Raw genomic sequence first — 22,081 nt, forward strand, 5'->3', positions numbered from 1 at the left:
CGCCGAGGGGTGTAGCGGGTAGCCCACCCGCTGATAAGCGTTTTTATTCTTCCATTCTGTAAGTAATCACTTTTAAGCGCAATAAAAGTCTCATCTTTGGTAACGCACTTAGAGCGCTCCTTCTTTTTTTAGATACTTTTTGTACACTCCCTGATTTGGAGCAGCATAAACTGTGTTTGCCTGGTGTGGACTAGAGACTCATTGGATTTGATTGGTCAAGGCTTCCTGGAGTTGATAGCGCAAGGACTACTTTTTTGTCTACTAACTGTTCTGGTTGCCAGCTGAGATTGGGTCAGCGCCTTGCAGCACCACCAGTGACTACTTTCACCATGACGTCCAGTTTATATTCCGGTAATAACCCCGGTAATAATCCTGATATTTCCAAATGGGATAAACTTAAAATTGAAATTCATAATAACATGAAACGTATTGCAGATGAAATAACAGTTGGCTCTCAAGGGACTTCTGCATCTGGTATTATACCCACAGAAGGTTATAACCATGCTACTAATGTAATGCATATTATTTCTTTGTTTAGAGAACTTGAGGATGCAAGGAAATATGCGAGTACACAGTGGATTGATTCTTCGTTCCTCTCGGGGTATATTAACGCACAAATTGCTCCGAGAAGGATGAGAAATAAGAACGATTGCGACTTTTTAGATCCTGATTTGCATCTCATCTGGAAAGAAGCAGCTATCGAATGCACCGGAAAGTGGATGAAGATAGTTGTAGTCCAGAGAGAACGTAATTTATCTCGAGTAAGAAAGGTCATTCCTACCATAGAACTTGATCTCAGCAAATTTCAGACTTTGAAAGAATTTGCCGAGTGGCATGAGAAAGTTGCTGCTTCTACTAAAACAATAGAGGCCGAACTGATTAATAAAAAGCTCAAAAAATTTGAGAGGGACAGGACAGACTACGCTCGAGGTAACATTTTCAAATGGAGCAATGACCCCAAAAAAATGTCGTCACCACTTAAGGATGGCAATAAATTTACCCATACAAATTCCATTGCTGACAATAATAATCTTCCTAAAAACCCAAAACAATGCCCAACTAGATCTGATGATGAGGAATATATCTCCAAACAGATTATCGACAAAGATAAGGGTAAACAGTTCTCCCCCAATATACGACATAAACAGTTCAGATCTTTGTTCAAAAGTCGTAAGCGACCATACAAATTTGATCAGTCTACTAGAGGGGCAAGGCAATCTCCCAGACAGGGGTTCAATGTAAGACCTTGCGATGATAATAAATTTCGCTTTAGAAAAAACCAAAATAAAAATAGTGATTATCGTCATGAAGAAAGGAATAAATATTCATATACAGATCGGAAAAATCCCGGTAGGGACATAAAGGTTAATAAGGGCCACAAACCCGATGATGACCCAACAGGATTCCACAAGGCCAAGCTAAGCCATAACATCCACCATCCCAAATATTCAGATAGATATCGAGATAGGTATAGAGAAGGGGCCATTCCTAAACGACAAGAGCACTCAAGTAATCTGAGTCCCATTAATGAAAACAGGACTTCGAAAACTTCCCCTCCTCTTAAGAAAACAGTCAGTGAGGTCCCTCCCCACTGGCGAGAGTTAATTGAACAAGATAGTGTGCCAAACACAGGACCTGACCAATCCCTGCCAACCTCATTTGCCCATATAATAAGCCCAGATGGTGGCTTGAGAGACCCAGGGCAAGATCATTTTTTAGGGCCAAAGCTCCTCCACACCCCGGGACCCCAGAGAAAAAGAGGGTTAGAAGATGCAGACGGGGAACTAGAGGGGGGCGAGCCATCAAAGAAAGAGAGGAAAAACGTAGGAGCAGAGACATTAACCACTCAACTATAAAAATATTTAATTTATCTTCATATGCCCTTACGACATGGGAAATATCCCTATTACAGAAGGGACTCAATTTTGCCCCCACGGTTTGACCTAGCGAATTCCAGCTATATAAGGACTTACACAGATTCATTAGGTCTCTGACCATCAAAAGGTTCTTTGCTATAAAATCTCACAAAACTCATATTATTGCTGATGACACAAGTCCTGACGGTATGAATGAAGATTTCTTATCCTCCTCTCTGTCATTCCCCCCAAATGATGATAACTGGCTCTCTCTTACTGATTCTATCACTCCCATATCAGAAGAGGAGGACTGGCTTAGGTTTGTTCCAGATACCAACATACGTCATACACCATTTAGACCCAAATCAATCTTTTATCCCACCAATTCTAAGGGGCAGTTTATCAATACTTATTATCAGCTTGTTTTTGACCAGATGAAGGGTCTATGCAAGGAGAGTTTCAACAAAAAACACTCAAATTTGAATGCACTGGAAAAGAACGCACTAAAACAGCTAACAGACAATCAATCCTTAGTAACAAGGCAGGCTGATAAAGGTGGTGGTATTGTATTAATGAATTATGATGATTATGAAAAAGAAGGGTTAAGATTGTTATCTGATGCAAGTACCTATCAAATACTTCCAACTGATCCCACTTTGGCTTATCTTGATGAGTTGAAATCCTTGGTCGACAGGGCATTTGATGGTGAAGTTATTAACGAATCTGAGAAAAAGTTTCTTGTGGTACCCTACCCCTCCATCCCCTATTTTTATCACATCCCCAAAATTAATAAAGATGCCGCCAATCCACCGGGGAGGCCCATTGTTGCAGGGATGGAGGGTTTGGTCGCAAACATTTCTGCATATGTAGATCATTTCCTTCAGCCTTTAGTTTTGGCCACACAGGCCTATATACGCGATTCATCCCATTTGTTAGATATTTTAAAAAAATACAGGTGGGAACAAAACTATTTATGGGTCTCCTTAGATGTTACATCTCTGTATACGTGTATCCCACATGAAAAAGGTCTAGAGGCAGTTCAATATTTTCTTATACAAGATGGTTCATTACCATTTGTACAAGCCCAATTTCTCGTGGAGCTGTTACAGTTCGCCCTGTCTCACAACTATTTTAATTTCATGAATAAACTATACCTGCAAACCTGCGGTACCTCAATGGGGGCGGGATTTGCACCCAGTTTTGCCAACCTGTATATGGCATACTGGGAAAGCCAACACATATGGGCAGATAATCCATTTGCTAGGAATTTGATATTTTACAGTAGATACATTGACGACATCATAATAATTTGGGAAGGTGATCGTGAATTATTAGAAGATTTTGTAAAATATTGTAATAATAATGCGTTTGGCCTGGCATTTACACATGTGGTTTCTGATCAAGGTCTAATTTTTTTAGATTTGGAATTGTATTTTAACAGTAGTGGCGAGATTAGCTCTAGAACACATTTTAAGCCTACAGCAGGCAATTCATATTTACATGCACCTAGTTGCCATAATGCAAAGTGGATAGAAAATATTCCTAGAAGCCAATTTCGTAGGCTAAGACGTAATTGTACATTGGATGAGGATTATTACAAACAAGGTGAAATATTGTCCAAGAAATTTTTGGAAAAGGGGTATAGGGCAGATTTCCTCCAGGCTACACTGGAGGAATTCAGTGTTACACCATATAAACCTAAAATTCATTCCACAAAGGCCTCCATGAGATCTGATTTTTCTTTCATTACCCCTTACACTGAAGAGTCCAGAAAAATCAAAAAGATAATAACCCAAAATTGGCCTATATTACAACAAGATCCATTGTTGAGGGACATACTTCCTGAAAAGCCGAGTGTAATTTTTAAAAAAGCCAGATCTATAAAAAACATCATAGCACCGAGTAACGTTAAGAAAACATTTGAAGCACCTAAAACTATGTTCCCTGCTATCACAGGCAATTATAAATGTCATGTAAAAAGGTGTGGTTGCTGCCCATTTATTAAACACAGAGTTAAAGAAGTAGTAGATGGACGACAACAAAAGGTCATAATCAAACAATTCATCACATGTGGCAGCGATCATGTGATATACCTTTTGTCCTGTGATTGCCCAAAATATTATGTGGGACGTACTACGTGCCCACTTAGACAAAGATTTGGAGAACACAAGAGATTTATATTAGATGGAAGTGAAAAACATAGTGTTCCATGTCACTTTAAAGAATGCCACTCCAGTAGTGTTGATTCCCTTTGTATTTTAGGCCTTGAAATGATTTCCAAGAGTCTCCATCGAGGTGAGAAATATAAGAGGCTCTGTGAGAGAGAGACGTACTGGATTTTTAAAATGAATTCTTTGAGCCCAAATGGTCTCAATGAAGGGTTAGAAATTTCTACTTACATGTAAGATGTATGCATATTTCCATCATTTAGAGATTTTTTATAGCCCATGAGTTTTTTAGCCCACGAATATTTGTATTCCTTATTAAAACCGATTGCTTCCATCTCTCTCCACAGCTTCCACTATAATTCCTAGCAGTTTCTGACACTAGATGAGGGTGGTGAGTACCTATGAGATAGACATTGTCCATAGTAGGAATTGGTCATATTTATTATAGCTTTTTATGTATCTCTGGTCAATGCTGTTTATTCAATCTAAAACGGTCGAGCAATGTGATCCTATGTCTGTATGTAGTTTTTTCCATCGGCCCAATGGTAGATCTTAGTGCATGTGGGTTCTTTTTATATATATATATATATATATATATATATATATATATATATATATATATATATATATATATACTTACAACTTTTTATTGTTTATTGTGTAATTACAATTTTGGATCTTAGGTCCTTTGTTTTATTTTCCTTTTTCCAATCCCCTTCCCCCCTTCCCTCGACCCCACCCCCCTTCCCCCCTCCCCCCACCCCCTTTCTTTCCCCGTCCCACATACCCATACCCAGTTACAGGATCTAGGCGCATCCATTTTTAATTCATCATTTATCCATTATGATATGCAGGAGGGTTGCCAATTATTATGATTCATGGTTTATTTATAATGATGATAAGGTTTGGCAAGCCATGTGCTTAGAAGGAAAAATTATTTCTTAAATAATTAATTTATGTACTTTATGTGCTTTTTATTTATAAAAGGTTGTTATATACTCTCATCATTGTTATTTTAAACTATTGTTATAATTGCATTACTGTAATATTTTAAAGTATTGCAGGGGTACGCGCTGTGAGCCAGCTTGAATTTTCTAACAGTGTATCCCCGAGCGGCATAGCAAGCTGATTAGCTTGCGCACCGTGCGTGTGAACAATAAAGTTTGTTTTATTCTCCCCACTTGTTGCCATAACTACGGCATCTATGCGGATATAAATCCGCCTCTCTGTGCGGGTGACGTCATCTGATGAAGGCGCAGAGCGCCGAAACGCGTCATGACGTCACACGCACCACGACACTAGGCCCCGCCCACCGCCTCACAAGACGAGCTTTCAGGTCCATCGGACACGCTGCTGCTGGCCACAGCGCGTGCAGGCTTGCCGCCGAGGGGTGTAGCGGGTAGCCCACCCGCTGATAAGCGTTTTTATTCTTCCATTCTGTAAGTAATCACTTTTAAGCGCAATAAAAGTCTCATCTTTGGTAACGCACTTAGAGCGCTCCTTCTTTTTTTAGATACTTTTTGTACACTCCCTGATTTGGAGCAGCATAAACTGTGTTTGCCTGGTGTGGACTAGAGACTCATTGGATTTGATTGGTCAAGGCTTCCTGGAGTTGATAGCGCAAGGACTACTTTTTTGTCTACTAACTGTTCTGGTTGCCTGCTGAGATTGGGTCAGCGCCTTGCAGCACCACCAGTGACTACTTTCACCATGACGTCCAGTTTATATTCCGGTAATAACCCCGGTAATAATCCTGATATTTCCAAATGGGATAAACTTAAAATTGAAATTTATAATAACATGAAACGTATTGCAGATGAAATAACAGTTGGCTCTCAAGGGACTTCTGCATCTGGTATTATAACCACAGAAGGTTATAACCATGCTACTAATGTAATGCATATGATTTCTTTGTTTAGAGAACTTGAGAATGCAAGGTAATATGCGAGTACACAGTGGATTGATTCTTCGTTCCTCTCGGGGTATATTAACGCACAAATTGCTCCGAGAGGGATGAGAAATAAGAACGATTGCGACTTTTTAGATCCTGATTTGCATCTCATCTGGAAAGAAGCAGCTATCGAATGCACCGAAAAGTGGATGAAGATAGTTGTAGTCCAGAGAGAACGTAATTTATCTCGAGTAAGAAAGGTCATTCCTACCATAGAACTTGATCTCAGCAAATTTCAGACTTTGAAAGAATTTGCCGAGTGGCATGAGAAAGTTGCTGCTTCTACTAAAACAATAGAGGCCGAACTGATTAATAAAAAGCTCAAAAAATTTGAGAGAGACAGGACAGACTACGCTCGAGGTAACATTTTCAAATGGAGCAATGACCCCAAAAAATTGTCGTCACCACTTAAGGATGGCAATAAATTTACCCATACAAATTCCATTGCTGACAATAATAATCTTCCTAAAAACCCAAAACAATGCCCAACTAGATCTGATGATGAGGAATATATCTCCAAACAGATTATCGACAAAGATAAGGGTAAACAGTTCTCCCCCAATATACGACATAAACAGTTCAGATCTTTGTTCAAAAGTCGTAAGCGACCATACAAATTTGATCAGTCTACTAGAGGGGCAAGGCAATCTCCCAGACAGGGGTTCAATGTAAGACCTTGCGATGATAATAAATTTCGCTTTAGAAAAAACCAACATAAAAATAGTGATTATCGTCATGAAGAAAGGAATAAATATTCATATACAGATCGGAAAAATCCCGGTAGGGACATAAAGGTTAATAAGGGCCACAAACCCGATGATGACCCAACAAGATTCCACAAGGCCAAGCTAAGCCATAACATCCACCATCCCAAATATTCAGATAGATATCGAGATAGGTATAGAGAAGGGGCCATTCCTAAACGACAAGAGCACTCAAGTAATCTGAGTCCCATTAATGAAAACAGGACTTCGAAAACTTCCCCTCCTCTTAAGAAAACAGTCAGTGAGGTCCCTCCCCACTGGCGAGAGTTAATTGAACAAGATAGTGTGGCAAACACAGGACCTGACCAATCCCTGCCAACCTCATTTGCCCATATAATAAGCCCAGATGGTGGCTTGAGAGACCCAGGGCAAGATCATTTTTTAGGGCCAAAGCTCCTCCACACCCCGGGACCCCAGAGAAAAAGAGGGTTAGAAGATGCAGACGGGGAACTAGAGGGGGGCGAGCCATCAAAGAAAGAGAGGAAAAACGTAGGAGCAGAGACATTAACCACTCAACTATAAAAATATTTAATTTATCTTCATATGCCCTTACGACATGGGAAATATCCCTATTACAGAAGGGACTCAATTTTGCCCCCACGGTTAGACCTAGCGAATTCCAGCTATATAAGGACTTACACAGATTCATTAGGTTTCTGACCATCAAAAGGTTCTTTGCTATAAAATCTCACAAAACTCATATTATTGCTGATGACACAAGTCCTGACGGTATGAATGAAGATTTCTTATCCTCCTCTCTGTCATTCCCCCCAAATGATGATAACTGGCTCTCTCTTACTGATTCTATCACTCCCATATCAGAAGAGGAGGACTGGCTTAGGTTTGTTCCAGATACCAACATACGTCATACACCATTTAGACCCAAATCAATCTTTTATCCCACCAATTCTAAGGGGCAGTTTATCAATACTTATTATCAGCTTGTTTTTGACCAGATGAAGGGTCTATGCAAGGAGAGTTTCAACAAAAAACACTCAAATTTGAATGCACTGGAAAAGAACGCACTAAAACAGCTAACAGACAATCAATCCTTAGTAATAAGGCAGGCTGATAAAGGTGGTGGTATTGTATTAATGAATTATGATGATTATGAAAAAGAAGGGTTAAGATTGTTATCTGATGCAAGTACCTATCAAATACTTCCAACTGATCCCACTTTGGCTTATCTTGATGAGTTGAAATCCTTGGTCGACAGGGCATTTGATGGTGAAGTTATTAACGAATCTGAGAAAAAGTTTCTTGTGGTACCCTACCCCTCCATCCCCTATTTTTATCACATCCCCAAAATTCATAAAGATGCCGCCAATCCACCGGGGAGGCCCATTGTTGCAGGGATGGAGGGTTTGGTCGCAAACATTTCTGCATATGTAGATCATTTCCTTCAGCCTTTAGTTTTGGCCACACAGGCCTATATACGCGATTCATCACATTTGTTAGATATTTTAAAAAAATACAGGTGGGAACAAAACTATTTATGGGTCTCCTTAGATGTTACATCTCTGTATACGTGTATCCCACGTGAAAAAGGTCTAGAGGCAGTTCAATATTTTCTTATACAAGATGGTTCATTACCATTTGTACAAGCCCAATTTCTCGTGGAGCTGTTACAGTTCGCCCTGTCTCACAACTATTTTAATTTCATGAATAAACTATACCTGCAAACCTGCGGTACCTCAATGGGGGCGGGATTTGCACCCAGTTTTGGCAACCTGTATATGGCATACTGGGAAAGCCAACACATATGGGCAGATAATCCATTTGCTAGGAATTTGATATTTTACAGTAGATACATTGACGACATCATAATAATTTGGGAAGGTGATCGTGAATTATTAGAAGATTTTGTAAAATATTGTAATAATAATGCGTTTGGCCTGGCATTTACACATGTGGTTTCTGATCAAGGTCTAATTTTTTTAGATTTGGAATTGTATTTTAACAGTAGTGGCGAGATTAGCTCTAGAACACATTTTAAGCCTACAGCAGGCAATTCATATTTACATGCACCTAGTTGCCATAATGCAAAGTGGATAGAAAATATTCCTAGAAGCCAATTTCGTAGGCTAAGACGTAATTGTACATTGGATGAGGATTATTACAAACAAGGTGAAATATTGTCCAAGAAATTTTTGGAAAAGGGGTATAGGGCAGATTTCCTCCAGGCTACACTGGAGGAATTCAGTGTTACACCATATAAACCTAAAATTCATTCCACAAAGGCCTCCATGAGATCTGATTTTTCTTTCATTACCCCTTACACTGAAGAGTCCAGAAAAATCAAAAAGATAATAACCCAAAATTGGCCTATATTACAACAAGATCCATTGTTGAGGGACATACTTCCTGAAAAGCCGAGTGTAATTTTTAAAAAAGCCAGATCTATAAAAAACATCATAGCACCGAGTAACGTTAAGAAAACATTTGAAGCACCTAAAACTATGTTTCCTGCTATCACAGGCAATTATAAATGTCATGTAAAAAGGTGTGGTTGCTGCCCATTTATTAAACACAGAGTTAAAGAAGTAGTAGATGGACGACAACAAAAGGTCATAATCAAACAATTCATCACATGTGGCAGCGATCATGTGATATACCTTTTGTCCTGTGATTGCCCAAAATATTATGTGGGACGTACTACGCGCCCACTTAGTCAAAGATTTTGGAGAACACAAGAGATTTATATTAGATGGAAGTGAAAAACATAGTGTTCCATGTCACTTTAAAGAATGCCACTCCAGTAGTGTTGATTCCCTTTGTATTTTAGGCCTTGAAATGATTTCCAAGAGTCTCCATCGAGGTGAGAAATATAAGAGGCTCTGTGAGAGAGAGACGTACTGGATTTTTAAAATGAATTCTTTGAGCCCAAATGGTTTCAATGAAGGGTTAGAAATTTCTACTTACATGTAAGATGTATGCATATTTCCATCATTTAGAGATTTTTTATAGCCCATGAGTTTTTTAGCCCACGAATATTTGTATTCCTTATTAAAACCGGTTGCTTCCATCTCTCTCCACAGCTTCCACTATAATTCCAGCAGTTTCTGACACTAGATGAGGGTGGTGAGTACCTATGAGATAGACATTGTCCATAGTAGGAATTGGTCATATTTATTATAGCTTTTTATGTATCTCTGGTCAATGCTGTTTATTCAATCTAAAACGGTCGAGCAATGTGATCCTATGTCTGTATGTAGTTTTTTCCATCAGCCCAATGGTAGATCTTAGTGCATGTGGGTTCTTTTATATATATATATATATATATATATATATATATATATATATATATATATATATATATATATATATATATATATATACTTACAACTTTTTATTGTTTATTGTGTAATTACAATTTTGGATCTTAGGTCCTTTGTTTTATTTTCCTTTTTCCAATCCCCTTCCCCCCTTCCCTCGACCCCACCCCCCTTCCCCCCTCCCCCCACCCCCTTTCTTTCCCCGTCCCACATACCCATACCCAGTTATAGGATCTAGGCCCATCCATTTTTAATTCATCATTTATCCATTATGATATGCAGGAGGGTTGCCAATTATTATGATTCATGGTTTATTTATAATGATGATAAGGTTTGGCAAGCCATGTGCTTAGAAGGAAAAAATATTTCTTAAATAATTAATTTATGTACATTATGTGCTTTTTATTTATAATAGGTTGTTATATACTCTCATCATTGTTATTTTAAACTAAAATTATTACAGTAATGCAATTATAACAATAAAGTATTGCAGGGGTACGCGCTGTGAGCCAGCTTGAATTTTCTAGCAGTGTATCCCCGAGCGGCATAGCAAGCTGATTAGCTTGCGCACCGTGCGTGTGAACAATAAAGTTTGTTTTATTCTCCCCACTTGTTGCCATAACTACGGCATCTATGCGGATATAAATCCGCCTCTCTGTGCGGGTGATGTCATCTGATGAAGGCGCAGAGCGCCGAAACGCGTCATGGCGTCACACGCACCACGACACTAGGCCCCGCCCACCGCCTCGCAAGACGAGCTTCCAGGTCCATCGGACACGCTGCTGCTGGCCACAGCGCGTGCAGCCTTGCCGCCGAGGGGTGTAGCGGGTAGCCCACCCGCTGATAAGCGTTTTTATTCTTCCATTCTGTAAGTAATCACTTTTAAGCGCAATAAAAGTCTCATCTTTGGTAACGCACTTAGAGCGCTCCTTCTTTTTTTAGATACTTAAATTAAATAGGGCCTGATACACACAGTGCTGGTAAAATTAGTGTGTGCAGGTAGCAGGTTACAATATTGCCGATACTACCACATGTATATACCGCAATAAGCATGACCCGTGGTATGTACATTACCATAGCAAAGCTCACGTTACTCATGTACTAATTGCACCCAGCACAGTAATCTGCTGGCACTAGTACCAGCATTATTGTCATGTGCTGCCTGTGCACTGCAGTTTTACCAGCACTACATAAACCAGGCTCATACTGACTGTAGAGACTTATTGTCTCAATTGATCATTCATGATAACTTTGGGTTACATTTTACCAATAGATTGTTGTATAGACATGCTACTCGTCTGTCTGATAAGGAGCCCAGACTTTCGTCTGCAGATGGGAAACTGGGAGGAGAAAGAATGAGAAGTTCTGCTATACCATAGCACTCAGCCAAGTGAGCCTCATGCTCGGGGATGGATTAGGATGAAATGGGGCGGCGTTAAATACCATTCCCTCTCCGAATCGTCTCAACTTGGAGGGAGGAGTAATTTGGGATCCAGCAATCGCTGTTGCCCAGAATTACTGTTACTTGCCCCGTGCAGCATATCATTGCTGCTATGGGGAGCCTAGTTTCAGGGCCCGGCACTGAGGCCTGCGCACCAAAACCACCTGCTTCGGAAATGGGACCCTGGGCAAAGTAATAGCTTTGGCTCTTCATTATGGTTCTTTTGGTAATCTGAGATGGGAGAGGGGTCAGAGAAAGTGACAGTTGGGCCCCCTGACAACTACTAGGTCCTAAGCATCTGCCTAGGTTGCCTTGTGGATGGTCCAGCTCTGCTGATGTTATACCAGCCACGTTTCTATTAGCGTGCAAATAGTGAAATCGCCTGGGGAGCCAGACTGAGTGGCAGGGAGGGGGGCGCAGTGGCAGGGGGAGCGGGCATAGCGTAGTTACAGCTCACCTGCCAGGATCCCTGCACACATGCATTCTCTATCTTCTTCCACTCCCAAGCGTCCATCGCATTGGTAACCGCCTCCCTGTGATGATGTAACCGCATGTCATCACTGGGGGCTCTGTTACCAATGCGACAAGATGCCTGGGACAGGAATGAGATAGAGGCGGAAAATCGCGGAAGGTGAGTTGAAACTGCTCTATACCCGCTCTCTTCCCCCCCCCCCCCCCCGTGCCACTACGCCAACCCTTCTGCACCTACCTATCTAACATATACTCAGGGCGCCTACCTATCTAACCTATACTCGGGCACCTACCAAACTATCCTATACTGGGAGCAACTACCTATCTAACCAATACTCAAGGCACCTACCTATCTAACCTATACTCAGGGCATCTACCTATCTAACCTATACTCGGGCATCTACCTATCTAATCTTTACACAGGGAACCTACCTGTCTAACCTATACTCGGGGAACCTACCTATCTAATCTATACTGGGGGCACCTACCTAACATATATGCGCTGCACTTACCTATCTAACATATAATCAGGGAACCTATCTGTCACAGGACCCCTAGTGGCCGGACCGCACAATGCCTTCCAATCGGTTTCAGCACACAGACCATGCAAGCTGTGGTCGCAATCGGTGCGCATAAACCGCTGGAATTTTGACAACAGACCGACTAGAAGGGAGCCTGTAGTTACGGTAGTTACAAATTACACACTATTTCAGGGTATAACTGCCACCACCTCTGTTACCATGGGACAGAGGAGCCCACTGACTGGCTGAGTCTAGACCTGCAAATAAAAATGGTTAAACACACTCTATTCTGTCTAGCTAGCAACAATAGTAGCGACTCTTCAGAAGTCAGGGTTCAGTTTGTGCGGCTGAATAGCAGGGTAGCTGAATAAATAAAGGACGTTTAGCGTCGTTTATTACAAATGCAACATAAATAATTAATATATAGAGACAATCGTTAAAATCAACAATTATACAAACATTAATAGCCAGTATGAAAATAAAAGGGAGAAAATACTTAGTTCATGGAAATATGTCCTTCTGGGAAAACTCATAAAGTTCTTGGTTTCAGTTCAGTAGCAAAGTTCAGACAAGCTGGATGCCAGCATGTCCTCAAGCTGGCAAGGATGTAATCAGGATGATGCTTCAAAATGGAGGACACTGAGTTTGGGTCCTCTGCCATTCGTATGCCCCTGATCCAGTAGGAGGGAGTGAGGGTGGGAACCACACACCCCCTTAGAATATGAGATGAGTCCTCCCCTTGTCCTGGGGACCAAAAATCATATCTAACCATATATGGGCTCTATCTTACAGAACCGTACAGGTCAGGGCAGTTTTAGTAACATTTTCAGATCTGTCCCGATTTACCCAGTGCCCTGATACCAGACATGAGGGGTAGGACCCCTGTGGTATCACCAGGGCACTTTCGAACTGCCTAACTGAGTCTTTACCTCAGAATGTTCTGAAACTTTCTCAGTACCAGCACCAGACAAAGCCCGACCCACTCTGTGAGTTTGGAGGGCCTAGCAGCCTTGCAATACAGGAAATATGACAAATATAGCGGTTTATGGATTATTATATACATCTGGGATTTAGAGCAGGTCAGTTCTGGGTGAGTGGCTCTTTGAAGCTTAGGACAGCAGGGTACGTGTCAGCTTCCCTGCTGAGATTGTATCCGGAGAGTCTGACTCTTTCTCCAGTAAATTGGTTCTGTCAGGCTGCTTATCTGACTTCATCTGGTGGATGGGCCCTTAGCACAGCTGGGTGCCTGGGACACTCTGTTACAGGCTTCCTGCCATTTGATCAAAGGAAAAAAAAGAAGGAATGCCATTCTGTGCGCTGCAATGACTGCACAAATCTAACCAGGAAGCGATCAGAAAATTGACTGTGCAAATCTTCCCGATTCGCCTGCGTTTCTCACGGCTGTTCCGTGACACTATCTATATAACCTATACTGGGGGCACCTACCTATCTAACCTATACTCTGGGCACCTACCTATCTAACCTATACTGGGGGCACCTACCTACCTAACTTATACTGGGAGCACCTACCTATCTAACATATACTCGGGGCACCTACCTATCTAACATATACTCGGGGCACCTACCTATCTAACATATACTCGGAGAAGCTACCTATCTAACCTATAATCTGGGCACCCACATATCTAACCTATACTGGGGGCATCTACCTATCTAACCTATACCTGGGGCAACTATACTGACTACCTATTTTTATGATTTTTACACCCTCGCCCTGGGTGCAATTTAGCCTAGAAACTGCCCTGTGCTATACAATAGTAGTTGGCCATTATTTTCCAGTGTATGTAGCTTTAGTGATGTGAGTTCAGTAAAGTGTAAAGTAGTGTAAACAGTGTCAGTGCTATATAACAATAATAGCTGTAGGTCTATGAACAATGACAGCTGCATAACTCTCCAGGTAATATCTATCTGTTGCTGCTAGGATCTCTGGGACACGTGCAGAGGGACATGAAAGAGATTCTTTGAGAAACCTCCTTTTGTCTGGAAATAAGCGAGGAGAATGGTACAGTACATGAGCACTAGCAGAAGGGAGCAGCAGCTTCCAATGATTACTTTGTGCTCATGGTTACTGTTTGCTTTCAGCAGGGGGCGGAGTCTCCTGGATATACTCCAGTGCAGTACTTTCTCTACATGAATGTTCTCACTGCTGCTAGTGTTCTAATGAGTTGTCAGATGGGATAGACAGAAGCCAGGATGACGTTGTTGCAGGTTCATTCACGCTACTGAGCGCTGGGACGGGCCCCTCAGATAGCATTCAGGAGACAAAGGAACAATCAATGCAGGTATGATTGTACTTTGCAGGGCATCACGTGATCTATACGTTACTATTTCTTCCTAAGAATCTTTTATTCTCTATACTTTTTTTCAGTGTTGTTGTGTTTTGTGTGTGCAATAGACATACACTGAGCTGCTGCAGCATATTAAAAAGTTGATTATCAGGTTGTACAGTTACCTGTCAAGGATCTGGATTTATATTAGGCAGCAGGTGAATCAGTGTGTTGGAGTGACTTTGACAAGTTCATAACTGAGATAGCTATTAATATTGTTTATTGCATTTCTATTGCGCCAACATATTAAGCAGTGCTGGACAATAAATAAGGTTACAGACAATGATAATAGTTGTAGATAAAGAACAGAGGCACCAACAGAGTAAAATAGACTAACATTTTTAAAAATGCTTGGGAGGCAGTGGTGGGCTTACCTCCAAGAAGCAGACATAATTACTGTCAATGAAAAACTAAAAAAGTAGTGCATATATTTTAGACCTTACCTACATTAAGACTTCATCAAAAAGAGTGCAATGTGGTACAAAAGGTTTGTTTATTCGTATTCAAATAGAAATTGTAAATACAAAATTAGAGTGTCAAAGCCCTCAGTATTACCCTCCCTTTACAAAAAACTTAAAACTTTAAAAACATTGGAGATAACCCCACATTGCATGAAGTCACACATCAATAGATAATAGCTGTTGCTGAATCGTAAATCTGACTATAGCGCCCCAGTCCTATATGAATATACTGATAATTGTTAGAAGGCCATCAATTGTGAGAATCCATATGTTAAGGGTCCCACTCGCAGACTCCTGTGACAGTATTGGATCCGTACATGGTTAAGGAAGAACTGGATTTAAAGTAAAGAAGAGTCCCATTCGCAGACATCCAAACACTAGCAACCCAAGGTCAGAAAGGCTGTAGCAGCAGCAAAGGCATAATAGCAACAGGTAGCAAATGTCAGTAGGTGAAGTGTGCAGAATGAACACTGCTAATGCTATATAACATGCATTGAGGACGTTAGGCTTTGAAGCAGCAGAAAGTTCATCATAGCTACCTGTCTTCGTCCTTACACATTGTCCATGTGCCGTCCTGTTTCATGATTAGCTGGACCTGCAAAGTGTTCCACAATGTGATGTATCCAGTCCTCCTATTTGGCCTATAAGATCACTGTTCGGGCGAAATCAGCAGCAGCAGCAGCAGCTCTATGGGCCGTGGAATGGCGTCCAAAGCGTTCAGCCTGTCAGAGGGTAGTGTGACGTTGGGGGTCTCCTAGCTTTGCCCTCTGCCAGACATAATTACTGTCAATATTGAAAAGACATATTTATTGTATACTTATTAAAAAAAGCTGCAACGCGTTTTGCAGGTATAAGCCGCTTCATCAGCCAATAGACGGGTATAAACAGTAGTCTGTCAGGGATGCATATAGCACCTCTGTCAAACAGGCTTTTTTGTGGAGTATACAATAAATATATGTCTTTTCAATATTGACAGCAATTATGTCTGCTTCTTGGAGGTAAGTCCACCACCTTCTCCCAAGCATTTTTAAAAATTTTAGTCTATTTTATCCTGTTGGAGCCTCTGTTCTCTATCTACAAATACTATGTCCACCCCAGGTGGAGGCGTGATCTACCCCCTTCTTTTTCCGATCTACAGAGAGCGACTCCTTAATCCTGAGTGAAGACAGGTCTAATCTCCACACCTGCATTGATAGTGGTTATCTGGAGGGTAACCCTGGTTTGCGAGTATCCTTTCCTCACGTTTTATCATTCACCCAATACCAGTACATACTACACTATATTAGGCTCTCGGTGTTCCTTTTGTATTTTCCAACATTGGTGATAGAGTTAACAGACAACACGATACAAGCAATAAGCAGTAGGCTAGAGCAAGAGCATCTGTAAAATAGTATTTGTACAATACTTGTGTACTTGTAATACGTGTTCCTGATATGCAGCAGCTAGTACCTATCAAACCTGGTCCAAATGAGGACACACTGTAAACCAGCAATCGGGTTATCGTTGCCCAAGGCTCATTGATGTGCATTGGGAATGAATGGTAGCACTCCTTGCCAATCTTTGTGTTAAAGTGCCCATTAACAGTATATTTTTTTATTTAGATTTTATCATTCGATGCAATTTTTATGATCGTATTGTATAGAAAACTGTGCTGGGTGTGGCGCGAATGGATGTGAAACGATTCTTTGGTTGATTGGAAAAGGAAAAAATATTGATCCAGAAGGTGGAGTTTATGATTGAATCACAATGTAAAATCTTAAATCGTTCAGTTAATGTGAACAATTCATAACTGCCTTTCGATTCAATCATTCACATTTTGTCGAAAGATCGAATCTGAAGGAAAATTTGTACCGATAATGGGCAACTTTATACAAATTACAGAAAAACATAATACTGCTGAATGCACATACAATGGGCATGTGAATGTCAGATCTTGACCATGGAGAAGTACGATGTAGCTTGGTTTTATAAATCACATTTTCTACCCAGATCTCAATCTGATCAAACATCTGTGAGATATGTTGGAAAGATAAATGCAATCCATGGAGCATTGTGATTAGAAGACAGGGGAGTCCTTCCCGGGGAAATAGGTCTGAATCTAGAGATACAGTGGCTTGCAAAAGTATTCGGCCCCATTGAAGTTTTCCACATTTTGTCACATTACTGCCCCAAACATGAATCAATTTTTTATTGGAATTCCACGTGAAAGACCAATACAAAGTGGTGTACACGTGAGAAGTGGAATGAAAATCATATATGATTCCAAACATTTTTTTACAAATAAATAACTGCAAAGTTGGGTGTGCATAATTATTCAGCCCCTTTTGTTCTGAGTGCAGTCAGTTGCCATAGACATTGCCTGATGAGTGCTAATGACTAAATAGAGTGCACCTGTGTGTAATCTAATGTCAGTACAAATACAGCTGCTCTGTGACGGCCTCAGAGGTTGTCTAAGAGAATATTGGGAGCAATAACACCATGAAGTCCAAAGAACAGACCAGACAGGTCAGGGATAAGGTTATTAAGAAATTTAAAGCAGGCTTAGGGTACAAAAAGATTTCCAAAGCCTTGAACATCCCACGGAGCACTGTTCAAGCGATCATTCAGAAATGGAAGGAATATGGCACAACTGTAAACCTACCAAGACAAGGCTGTCCACCTAAACTCACAGGCCAAACAAGGAGAGCGCTGATCAGAAATGCAATAAAGAGGCCCATGGTGACTCTGGACAAGCTGCAGAGATCTACAGCTCAGGTGGGGGAATCTGTCCATAGGACAACTATTAGTCGTGCACTGCACAAAGTTGTCCTTTATGGAAGAGTGGCAAGAAGAAAGCCATTGTTAACAGAAAAGCATAAGAAGTCCCGTTTGCAGTTTGCCACAAGCCATGTGGGGGACACAGCAAACATGTGGAAGAAGCTCTCTGGTCAGATGAGACCAAAATGGAACTTTTTGGCCAAAATGCAAAACTGTAATGATCGCTGTCAACACGCAGAGAGAATCCGACTATTGGTGGGCTGCAGACTCACCAATAATGCAGATATACACCAAATTATGAGTGATCTGCAGAATCACTAATAATACAGGTATGTCTAACCTCTGGACACCTGAGACGTGAGTGTACAGTATCACAATAACACTTTGAGAGGGAACTGCCAGGGAGACTGGAGGCAGTGAGGAGAAGGAAGTTCACCCTTAGACGTGGGTGAATTCCCTTAGGCCAAAGGCTCCCTAGGAGAGGGACCTAGGCCTGGTTGCAGGAAGCCCTGCTGCTAATATGAACAGATTTGCCCTATCTGGTTGTGAGATCCTATCTCACTACAGCCTAGTGGCGAACCAAGGAAGTACAGATATACAATGCTAGTCTTGGGTGTGTGGTCCGTAGTTACAGCACCCCGGAACTAGTCTAAAACATAACATAGAACTGACACAGTATCCTAGTCTTGGGTGTGAGGTCCGTAGTTACAACACCCTGGGACTGGTCTAAAGCATAACATAGAACTGACACAGTATCCTAGTCTTGGGTGTGAGGTCCGTAGTCACAACACCCTGGAACTGGTCTAAAGCATAACATAGAACTGACACAGTATCCTAGTCTTGGGTGTGAGATCCGTAGTCACAACACCCTGGAACTGTTCTAAAGCATAACATAGAACTGACACAGTATCCTAGTCTTGGGTGTGAGGTCCGTAGTCACAACACCCTGGAACTGGTCTAAAGCATAACATAGAACTGACACAGTATCCTAGTCTTGGGTGTGAGCTCCGTAGTCACAACACCCTGGAACTGGTCTAAAGCATAACATAGAACTGACACAGTATCCTAGTCTTGGGTGTGAGGTCCGTAATCACAACACCCTGGAACTGGTCTAAAGCATAACATAGAATAACATAAGATGAGAAGGTAATCTAGCTCAGTGTGGATTCCCAGGTCCGCCCTGGTTCAATCACACTGTAGGATCTGACTGAGGTCTGTGTGCTAACACGTTAAGCATTTGCAACGGCAGACGATGTGAGACTGCGGGACAAGTGGTTATATAGTGCAGCGCTGGCCAGCGCCGCCCAGTCCCTCCAAGCCAATCCGCATCCATCCTTGGATCAGCTGACCGGCGGGGTCAGCTGATCCCTCTCTGCTTTCCATAAAGCTTCTGTCTTGCCGCACGCGCGCGTGTATTCCGCAGCCTATGTGCACAGGAAGGCTGTATAGCATCAGACACATGTCGCCGCGTGTAAACCGCCGGAGCAGACGCGGAAACGGCCGCCATGCCGCCAGAGCATGCGGCGGCCTTTCCGCAATCCTTCACCGTACCCCCCCCCCCCCCCCCCCCACCCCCGAGGAGTGGACTACGGACACTTCCCACCAGGCTTCCCAGGATGTGAGTCATGAAACTTTTTCCTCAAATCATCTGCGTGCATGCGGCACTCTGGTACCCAAGTTCTATCCTCCACACCATAACCTTTCCAGTGTACCAAATATTGCACTGAATTTTGCACTAGCCGGGAGTCCAGAATCTTCTCAACCTCATACTCAGGTTGATCATCAATCAATACGGGAGGGGGGGGGAGTGATATCCACCTGCACTGCCGGCTTGAGCAATGACACGTGGAATGATCTTACACCACGCATACTGGTAGAAAGATCAACGGCATAGGTGACAGCATTAATTCTTTTGGTGACTGGAAACGGCCCCACAAATCTAGGCCCTAATTTGGGTGACAGTTGTTTCAATGCCAGATGCCGCGTAGACACCCAGACCAAATCCCCTGGTGAAAAGTCCCATTCAGCAGTGCGTCTCTTGTCGGCCTGCTTTTTCGGAGACCTGAAAGCCTTTCCCAAATTTGTTTTCACCAAGGCCCAAATTTGTTTCAACGCCAGCTGCCAATCCTCCAATGCTGGGAACGGAGTAGATGCCACTGGCAAAGGAGCAAACTTAGGAGACCTCCCCGAGGCCACCTGAAAAGGGGAGAACCCAGAGGAAGAACTTTTCAGGTTATTGTGCGCAAACTCTGCGAAAGGTAAAAATGTTACCCAGTCAGTTTGTGCATCAGCCACGTAGCATCTGAGAAACTGTTCCATGGATTGGTTGACCCTCTCAGTCTGGCCATTCGTCTGTGGGTGGTAGCCTGATGAAAATGAAAGATCCATGCCCATAGACTGACAAAATGCCCTCCAGAACTTAGATACGAATTGGACTCCCCTATCTGACACTACATTTTGCGGAATGCCATGCAGCCGGAAAATCCAGCAGAGAAAAGAACATGTAGGGTGGCACTAGATGCCCTGGTAGGCAGCCCCAAGGGGGTAGCAGGGGTTATAGACCGTGCCTCCGGAAAAACCAGGTAACAATTGTTGCCTCTGAAGAAGCAGATTTATCTGTGAAACGGCTGTTAGGCCTTGCAATTTTCTGTCAGAAATCTTGGGGAAGGAATAAAGGAGTTTATGCATTACTTTGCTGGCTGGTGCCCGGATATCTGTTGGCTCTCCTTTGCTGCAGCCGGAAAATGTGCAGGATGAAGAGGTTAGCCAGCTCTTGAGCGGAGGGGAGTCCCTTCAGAGGGATAAAATGGGCCATCTTGCTGAATCTATCTACCACCACCCAGATGACAGTCATGCCCTCAGATCTGGGGAGTTCACCCACAAATTCCTTGGAACTGGCAGGGGCTGCAAGGTCCCCACCGGAGCCTGTCGGGAAGGTTTGCTCCTAGCACACACAGCACACTCCCTCACAAACTCCTTACAGTCCGTGGCCAGAGATGGCCACCACGCACACCTGGCAAGGAGATCCTGTGTCCTGGTGGCCCCTGGATGACCAGCATTCTTATGGGAGTGAAACAGCTGCAGAAGCTGAAGGCGGAAGGGCAAAGGCACAAATAACACTCCCTCGGGCTTCCCTTCTGGGACATCCTGCTGATATGGGGCCAAGATGGTAGCCCAATCCGTCCAGGTTTCTGAGGCTGCCAAAACCACCTTTAGAGGCAGAATAGTCTCGGGTGCCGAAGGCGGTGCCGTTTCGGGTTCAAAACACCTGGACAAGACATCAGCCTTAACATTTTTACTACCAGGGGTATACGTAATTACAAAAGAGAATCTGGAAAAGAACAGTGACCACCGGGCCAGTCGGGGACTGAGTCTCTTAGCGTTTTCAATGTACTCCAAGTTTTTGTGATCTGTGTAAACTGTAACAACATGTTCTGCTACTTCTAACCAATGTCGCCATTCCTCAAAGGCTAACTTGATGGCCAGGAGTTCTCGGCTGCCTATATCGTAGTTTCTCTCCGCTGGGGAGAACCTGCGGGAAAAGTAGGCGCATGGGTGAAGTTTACCCTGCAAACCGGAACGCTGAGTTAGCACAGCCCCCACCCCCACCTCAGAGGCATCAACTTCTATTATGAACGGGAAGGTGACATCTACGTGTCTCAGGATGAGAGCAGAGCAGGAACAGTTTCTTTAGGGTACTAAAAGCCGTGAGAGCTTCCTCGGACCAGTGGTGAGTATCAGCCTCTTTCTTAGTGAGACTAGTTAGGGGCGCAACCACTGTAGAGTACCCCTTAATAAATATCCTGTAGTAATTCGCAAAACCCAGGAATCTCTGGAGGGCCTTCAGACCCACAGGCTGTGGCCAGTCCAGTACAGCAGAGACTTTCCCAGGGTCTATAGAGAGGCCCGAGGTAGATATTACATACCCTAAAAAAGCTACAGAGGTCACCTCAAAAATGCACTTTTCCAGTTTGGCGTACAATTTATTCTGTCTTAGTCTTTCCAGCACATGCTTGACATGTCTCCGATGTTCGGCAAGAGTGGCGTTGCAAAGGCATTGCACAACCC

At 42.6% G+C, this 22,081-nt stretch overlaps 1 protein-coding gene across 2 annotated transcripts in view; it reads left to right on the forward strand.

Moving 5' to 3' along the window:
• C10H10orf95 (chromosome 10 C10orf95 homolog) overlaps positions 1-22,081 on the forward strand; it is a 47,731-nt gene that overhangs the window by 17,181 nt on the left and 8,469 nt on the right. The window contains exon 2 of one of the 2 annotated variants that reach the window (XM_068258978.1): positions 9,778-9,820. The gene's annotated coding sequence lies outside the window, so the exon portion shown is untranslated. Of the gene's footprint in view, positions 1-9,777; positions 9,821-14,598; positions 14,751-22,081 lie in introns of those variants that run through there. The other variant, XM_068258977.1, reaches the window with a different exon arrangement.

The sequence above is a fragment of the Hyperolius riggenbachi genome, chromosome 10 (genome assembly GCF_040937935.1).
Source record: "Hyperolius riggenbachi isolate aHypRig1 chromosome 10, aHypRig1.pri, whole genome shotgun sequence".
Lineage (NCBI taxonomy): Eukaryota > Metazoa > Chordata > Amphibia > Anura > Hyperoliidae > Hyperolius > Hyperolius riggenbachi.